This window comes from Mirounga angustirostris, unplaced genomic scaffold (assembly GCF_029215605.1).
Source record: "Mirounga angustirostris isolate CCGP_5_RB_7025 unplaced genomic scaffold, mMirAng1.0.hap1 SCAF_1, whole genome shotgun sequence".
NCBI lineage: Eukaryota > Metazoa > Chordata > Mammalia > Carnivora > Phocidae > Mirounga > Mirounga angustirostris.
The window spans coordinates 65,939,762-65,948,520 of NW_026991709.1; the positions used below are offsets into that span (position 1 = coordinate 65,939,762).

Here is an 8,759-nt window from a genome sequence, read left to right on the forward strand (position 1 = left end):
GAAAAACCCAGAAATGAAGAGGAAATTCAAGAAGTAATGAAAAGTTTAAAAAAATCATTTTGGAAATGAAGATGAAACTAAAAATTAAAAAAAAAAACAGGAAAATGAATAGTCATAATAAATCATGCCTTAAGAAAAATAGAAAGTTAAGATAAAGGATAATTTTACAAATCAAAAAGGAATTACCTATAAGCTAAACATGCAACTACCTTATGACCCAACAATTTTATCTCATAGAAATGAAATCTTAAATTCACACAATAACCTATACATAAGTGCTCATAGCAGCTTCGGTTGTAAGAACCCAAAACTATAATCAGCAAAGAAGTCCTTCAACAAGAAAATGGAACAAACTGTGGTACATACATACCACAGAATACTACACAGCAATAAAAAGGAATAAACAACTGATACACCCAGTAATTTAGATGAGTCTCCAATCATGCTGAATAAAAAAAAAAGAAAGCCAATTTTCTCTAAGTTACATACTACATAGTCCTATACCTATATAATACTTTTGGAATCACAAAATTTTAGAAATGGAAGACAGATTAGTGGTTGCCAGTGCTTAGGGAGGGGTTGGAGGTAGGAGGGTAGAAGGTGGCTAAAGTTATAAAAAAGCAACACAAGGGGTCTTTGTGGTGTTGGAACTTCTCCATATCTTAACTGTGGTGGTAGATACATGAACGTACACAAGTAATAAAATTATACAGAACTTACACACACACACACACACACACAGACAAGTATACAAATAAAACTGGGAATATATTGATGTTAGTATCCTCATTGTGATATTATTCAATAGTTTTCTAAAATGTTAACCGTTGAGGGAAACAAAACAAACTGTACAAGGGATCTCTGTTTTATTTTATTACAACTGCATATGACTCTATAATCATCTCAATTTTTAAAAAGAAAGAGAAAGAAAATGAAACGAACTAAGTACAATGCGATGTCCTACAATTTGATCCTGGAATAGTTAATGGAAAAACTAATGGAATTTGAAGAAAATATGGAGTTTAGCTATGAATCAATACTGGTTTCTTAGTTTTGACAAATGCACTTTGCTAATGTAATATGTTAACATTAGGGAATACTGGGTCAGGATTATACTGAACTCTAAACTATCTTTGCATATTTTCTATAGTAAACCTAAAATGATTCTTAATAATTTATTATTTTTTAATTTTTAAAGTCAGGCCAATAAAAAAGGAATCAGGAGAAAGTGATAAAGATTGATGATAATCAATGTGACAGTCAAATTCCCTGAAGAAAACCAAAGCAAAGTTACAGAAAAAAACACAAAAAAACAAAATTGAATACTTAACTGAAATTTTAATTCCTGAAGTTTGAAGGTACATATTGAAAAAGCCCACCATGTAGCAGAGTATCAACCCAGAATGATCAACAAGACATTCCTGTTAAATTAATGGACTTAAAAATAATCCTTTGAGATTTAGGCCAAAAGATCACGTGTAAAATTAAAAAAAAAAAAGAAAGAAAGAAAAGACTACTCTCAGACTTTTCAACAGCAATGTTTTTGCCAGAAAAAAACTGGAGTTACAGATTTGAGATATTCAAGGAAAGAAAATGTGAGCCAAGTATTTTATTTTCAGTGAAAATGACCTTCAGATATAAAAAGCAGAGAATGTTAAAAGCAAGCAAGATAATTCATGAACAATTTTCCCATGAGCTTTTCCTAAGGCATCTATTAAAAAGAAAGCTTGAGACAACCAAAATGACTAAAGAAACATCATCATGGGGCACCTGGGTGTCTCAGTCAGTTAAGCATCTGCCTTTGGGGCAGGTCATGATCCCAGGGTTCTGGGATAGAACCCTGCATCAGACTCCCTGCTCAGGGGGGCATCTGCTTCTCCCTCATCCTCTCCTTCTGTTTGCGCTCTCTTGCTCTCATGCTCTCTCTCTCTCTCTCTCTTCCAAATAAATAAATAAATCTTCAAAAAAAGAAAAAAAGAAACATCATCATAAAGACTGGTGGTAAGCACTAAGTATAGTTACTTGTAGAACTAAGACTGGGATGGAGAGAACATAATATTTAATGATTATATGCTCCGACAATACACAGGGCTACTATAAAGAAAAACTGGGAAGAATGTGAATAGCATATGAAAAAAAACCTTTTAGAACTGTTTTCAATAACCAAAATTAGTGGTGGTTGTATCAGTACTGTTATTCCTTGACAATTTGTATGTGTCATGTGGAATTAAAGTAAATGAGCAATTAATGGGCATAGTAATTCTATCAGATCAGATTTTCAGTATGAAAAAAGGAAATACAGGTATAAAACAGAAGAAATTAAGACCCTAAAGATAAAAACTGATCTTGAATTTAAGTTGAAAGTATCAGTATGAACTTACAAGGTATTTTTACTTTAGTACATCTATTTTCCTAGCTCTGTCCACTGAAAAGGCTTAAAAATAATGACAGACTAAGAAGCAATGAACATCTCTAGTGCTAGATTGGGGTCTTGCAATACTATTTCCCATTAAAAAATTTTTTTAAATGGCAGAGCTTCTTAGAGAAATGGCTAATTCCAGTTCTGAAGTAGGAAATGTATAAAATGAGCCTGAAACATCTTGTCATACAAAATAGCAAGGAAGCTATCAAAAATTAACTAGAGTCATGTCAAGAGACCTGGGAGCCAAATTGGGTTGGTTCTCACAGGCCAAAGGAATAAGTGAGTTTCTAAGAGGAATATGAATTGCAATGTATTGAAACCCATGAAAAATATTTAAATCCACAAGTTCATAATATTAAACTAGTCATCATCTAAACTAAGTATCTTGAAAACTAGCCAAGTAAAGGATTTATCTGATCTTTTCTATTTGAACTTTACCATTCAGGAACCAAATAAGGGGATCCATCTCCTTATAAAATTATTCCAGCTAACAAATGAAAACAAAATGGTAGAACTGGAATATTTAGTCTACTATTTTGCATCTCCTTGTGAATTCATGGATGTAGACATTGAGCATCAACAGCTGATAACATTAAAAAAACAAAACCAAACATTATGAGCCTTCTGATAAAAGAATATACCACCACCTATAGCCTTGACGGAGATCAAACCTCAGTCTAGGTGGGGAAGCCTCTGGATCCAGCTGCTAATTTGCAAGAAATGCAAAGGACACAGGAATATGCTGAATTGGCCCATGAAAGTGAAATTCTCAAAGTGTGGGAAACTCCACAGGTCAAAAAGTCTAAGTTCTTCAACAGAAATTGTAAGGAAAAGTCTTAAGAGATACCAAGTTAAAAAGGGGGGAAGGAGGGGACAAGATTCACATTTGGATGATAAAACTAGAGAGAAACCACAAGGAAGTGATTTCTATGAAAAGAAGGGGAGAGCACATGGAGGAGTTTCTCGGATGACTAACAAAGTTAGATTTCTTGACCTCATAGTTATGACAAGAATGCTCACCTACTAATAATTCATCAAACTATATATTTTTCGGTGTGTTTTTTGTACTTGATTTTTGTTTTACAATAAAAAGGTCTTTAAAAAAATCAATTAATAGCTAGAGCTGTCCATAAGGGAGTTACTGGACTTAACCTCTGGACTCGTCACATACCATTACCTACAAAAACCTTAATCACTGGCCATTTTCCATGATTTTCACTTCAAATTCTCTAACCAACCCCCAACTCTCCTCTATCATGGCCCTGCTGTTTGCACCCACACTTTCTGCTCTAAGGAGTTTGGATCCTACTGCTACTACCTTCAGGGCTAAATAGAAAAGTACTGAGATTTCAGACATTGTGGCAATGTTCTTAATCATTTTAAAACCATAGCCCTTTAGAGAAATGTAAAACTATCATGTGTGGGCAAACATATGCACATATGTACACGTCCAAGGTGGTATGCCCTAAATAAAATCTTTTGTACATCACCATTAGCCGATAACATTGTTATGGTTACGTAATTTCAATTGGGAAAGTATTTTTTCATTTTCCAAATACACAATTAAAATCATGAATGTTTTCTCAAACTAAAACTCCATCTCTCTCTCCCACTCCCCCTGCTTGTATTCCCTCTCTCACTGTCTCTCTCTCTGTCAAATAAATAAATAAAAATCTTTAAAAAAAATAAATAAAAAAAATAAAGGAAATAACTGAAGACAGTGCATGCCTGGGTGCACATCTGTTTGCTTTGGAATTTATATCACATATTTTCCCACAGAAACAACACATAAAATGGTGAGATCTCCAAGCCACTCCTCTAATTTATTTAATGCATACTTCGTTGAGCTGCAGTAGTTTTCCTTAATTCTCAATGTGATTCTCAATCAGTTTGAGCTAAGAGGAAATGGTGCTATATAGCAGGGGAAAATCATATCCAATATTATGACATAATTTTACAATTACAAAATGTAAAGCTAATTTTCATGACACAAAAAACTTTCATTAACAAATTCAGAAGTAAATGGTAGCTAATAATTTATATACACAGCACTATACACTAAGTACTGTTTCAATACCTTTACATATAAAAACTTAATCTCATTACTTTTTTATTATTAAAACAAACCCAACAAGGAGGTACTATCAATATCCCCAGTTTTAAGATGAATAAACTACAACATAAGGGAGATTAATTTGACTAGTAACAGAGCTCCATAAAGCTTCTTGGTTGGAAGAGATATACAAAAGATAATCTATGTTCTCAGTAACCTCATCACCCAACATTCTTCACTGGGGCTGAAAATAGAGCTGGGGCCATGAGAGCACCCATATACTTACATATAGTTCTATAAGCACTCTTTTTCGAGCAGTACATAAACTAAAATAAAATGATTCAGAGTGGTATGGCCCAAAGAATCCCACGTTTATACCACAGATATGTTCACACAAGGACACAAGGATATATGTACATGAATGTACAGCAGTGTCTGTGATGGTTAATAACAATACAATCCGATGTCCAATAAGGGACACGCTAAATACATATTTATATTTCTGCATGGAATGCTGTATAGTTTTTTAAAAGAATGAGGTAGTTTAGGGATGCCTGGGTGGCTCAGTAGGTTAAGCGTCTGCCTTCGGCTCAGGTCATGATCCCAGGGTCCCAGGATCGAGTCCCGAATTGGGCTCCCTGCTCAACAGGGAGCCTGCTTCTCCCCCTGCCTGCTTCTCCCCCTGCCTGTTCCCCCTGCTTGTGTACTCGCTCTCTCTGACAAATAAATAAAATCTTTTTTAAAAAATAAAAGGGATGATATTTGAAAAAAAAAAAGAGAATGAGGTAGTTTAATACTTACGGACAGAGAAAAATATCTTAATATAGTATTAAGTGGCAAAAGAAAGGTGGAGAACAATATGTGTATCATGATTCCACTTGTGGGAGAGAAAAAGGAGGAGGATATATATAAGTGCTTGAGTATGATCAGAAAGTTTCTTAAGAAAACAAGAAATTATCTACAGTGCTTTACTTCTGGGAAGTGGGGAATAGGGAAAAAGGTCAGTAGCTAGAGGAAAAAGATTTTTGTTGTTATATTATATCCTTTTTTATTGAATTTCATTTTACCAAAAATACATACTGCTATTTTTACATGCTTAATTAAAAATATAGTATTATTGAGCCTAGCCTTTTATGTAGAGGTTTTTAACAACAGACTGGTATGTAATGATCAGTGATGAGATGCGTTCCAAGTGATTCATTCCTAATATTTTTTAACCAAGAGAAGTTAATGATTTACTATTTTTATAAATAAGTAAAATCAATATCCCTTTAATTAATCCATTAATGCAAAGGGGGGAAAAGGAGGGGAGGCCTTTAAGAGTCAAACAGAAGGGGAAAAAAATGATCTCCTAAAGATGGGTTTTAGGAGGTTCTATCCCAGAATAATAGGGGTCCTCAAAAAAAAAGGTTCCCCCATCCAGCCTGAAGGTCCTTAGAAATGTAAACAGCCTTCTTGTAAAATAAGTAAACAACTTTATGTAGTTCCCAAATTGGGTTGGGAGTGTCATAGAGAGTAGGCAAGAATTTATTTTTCATCCTTTTAAATATGTTTTTGTATATGTTTACTGTGCTATGCACACCGTTATACATAATTAAATATAACATATTTGCAATATGCTTGCTCAAAAATGTTTTACTGATAGGGTGTGCAAAAATGTTTGGGAACTGCTGATGTGGTTAAACAAATGTAATGCAGTGAAGAGGAAAGCATTAGATGTTCATTCCATGGTCAAGGGATGAAAAGTAAAAGCTGTGAAACGATCAGTGTCTAATGTTTTGCAACGCTTTAGTTCTCTTCAACTTTTTCCTACATCTATTCCATGACCAAATCCTGCCATTTCCAGCTTAACATTTACTGGGTTTGACTATTCATAGTCATTCTGACCATACAAATTTAATTACTTCATGTTTCTGGAAAGGCCTAGGAGCCTTTCTGTAAAGAGTACTCCACTGCCATCTTGCAAAGAACTGTAAGATTCTTTAAAAGCTAGGAAAGCTTCCAACTATCGCCAAAAGTGAAAGTACTTATCCAGTGACTTTAAATATCTCTGTCCCACACTTAAACCGTCCTTTCCCCCATAGACCAACTGGAACTCTTTAAATAAGTCAGACAAATATACTCCTCATTTGTCAAGGGACTCACCCTCCCCTTCCCCACCACACAGCACTCCCGTTAAGCACATAAATATCCTGCACACCACCAAATCAAGTTCTTTTTCTCCAGAACTTTCTTCAGGGTTCCCTTTCCTCTAACTGCCTGCCCACCTCTGATTCCTGGGATTTAAGTGCTGATGGTATGACCAAGATCATTCCTCTCTCCGAATCTCACCAGGAATTCATTAGCAGGATCCTCTGACAGGCCCCCTTTTTGTGTTATAACTCCACTGTTTCTGTGATCTCCGCCTTCAGGAACATTGATTCCTTTGGGTCCCGCCTCCCTTTCCGGACACAAAGTTTGTTTAGGGCCTGAGCGCAGGGGCCGGGCAGGTTCTCTCCGACGTCAGCTACTGCGTACCTAGGGCGGCCTGAGGAGGCCACTCAGGGAACAAGGCCGAGCAGACAGGACTGACCCGAGAGCCCTCTCCGTTGCTCCCGGAGAAGAAACGTCCTGGGCAGGGGGCAGACCGCGCATACGTGCCCCGAGGCCGCGCAGGGAGACCCCGAAGCCCTTTGACGGGGCCAGCTTGCTTGTGAGCAACTAGAACTAGGCCTGGTAGGTGAAGGGAGGCGTGTGTAGGGCCGGATCCCGGACTGAATCAGGAGGAGGAGGAGGGGCAGGGAGGGGACCCGAGTGTGGCCGCTTCGGCAGCCCCTGCGCAGGGGGTGACCGTTAAAACACTCAAGGAAGGGAGGAGTTGGGGAATATCCCTCACTCACCTGGAAGAGGCTGCGGCCGGAGGCACCAGCTGCCCCCTTCCAAATTTAAGCCACGTCAGCTCGGGAATCCCGTCCGCGACACCTACCACCGCCGCGCCCCGTCAAGGGACTCAACCACTCGCAGTTGGGACGGAAGATGGGATTAGGACATGAACCAATCCGGGCTATCGGCAGAGCGTCACCAGGGAGACCAGGCACGCCTTGTTTGTAACTAACCCATCAACAATGACGGAAACCAATCAACGCCAGGAAATTCTCTGCTTCCTCAAAGAAAGAGCCAATGGTCTCTTAACAGTGGAGAGGGGCGGGGTCAGACGTGAGCAAGTGTTCCGGAAGAAGATCTGCGGAAGAACCGGAAATGCCGGGAGGGCGGGCCTTCTGCGGTGGGTCAGGTGTTAGTGTGAAGTGGCTGGGCCGCTGGGTTCCAGGTCGTCTGCGCTGTTGATGGTGACTGACCCAAACTACGGCTTGGGCTTTTGCGGAGCCCCGTACTGCGAGTACCAGGTGTCAAAGGATTGTTGAATGAGCTGTGAGAAGGGAGTGGGGATATGGGTTTTGCTCTTAGAATCGTAAAATATTACGAGCCCGAAAAGTGGGTCGTCTGATTTTTTCATTTTACTGATAAAAAATGAGAACCGGATTAAAGTGAGTCACCCAAAGACAGATAGCGACTTCGTGATTAGAACTCGGACTAGAACCTGGCGGCTTTATGAAAGAGGATCTGAGATGTCTCTAAGGACATGAGTGGGAGAATAGTGAATACTACTAGAAAAGTGCCTCTGAGGAAGTGGCGTTTGAGCTGGGCCTTAACAAAAGGTGAGATTTGAGGGCCCAGGTCTGGAATGGGAGACAGAAGCTCCAGTAATAGTCACCGAAATCATGCATGAAATCATGCATGCTCTCCTTAGGGCCTAAGGAAAGGGGGGAAAGCCAGCTCCCTTGACTGGCACTCTTGACAATAAGACTGTTAACAGTAAGACTGTTAGTTTGAATTTATTGCTAGCCCACTATATGTATCTTCACCCTAATGCTTACATAACTATTTGAGATTCAAACATCAGCTCACTAAGGCCTTCGCTGGCTACTCACCTTTCATAGCAGTTCCCTGCATGCACTATACCTTATCTCTGCTTACGTTTTCCCTAAGCACTTGCCATCTTTATTTCATTTATCTTTATTTTCTCTCTCCTCACTAAATAATTATTTCCAAAAGACAGGAATTTTTGCTTCTTGATCTCAGCTATATCTCCAGGTCCAAGAACAGTATGCAGTAGAGCACTCAGTATCTTTTGAATCTGTGAAGTACATATAATTATCACCATCTTATATTGGACACAGTAAGACAATAAGGCTTGAAAAGATTAAGTAATTTGCATAAATTCACATAATGAGGGGCAGAGCCAGG

At 38.3% G+C, this 8,759-nt stretch overlaps 1 protein-coding gene across 6 annotated transcripts in view; it reads right to left on the reverse strand.

The window, feature by feature from the left end:
• Window positions 1-7,595, reverse strand: part of GOLGB1 (golgin B1) — a 99,015-nt gene extending 91,420 nt beyond the window's left edge. For all 6 annotated transcript variants that reach the window (XR_010413437.1, XM_045902970.3, XM_064597019.1 and 3 more), the window contains exon 1: window positions 7,355-7,595. The gene's annotated coding sequence lies outside the window, so the exon portion shown is untranslated. The remainder of the gene's footprint in view (window positions 1-7,354) is intronic.
• Window positions 7,596-8,759: the final 1,164 nt, after the last annotated feature.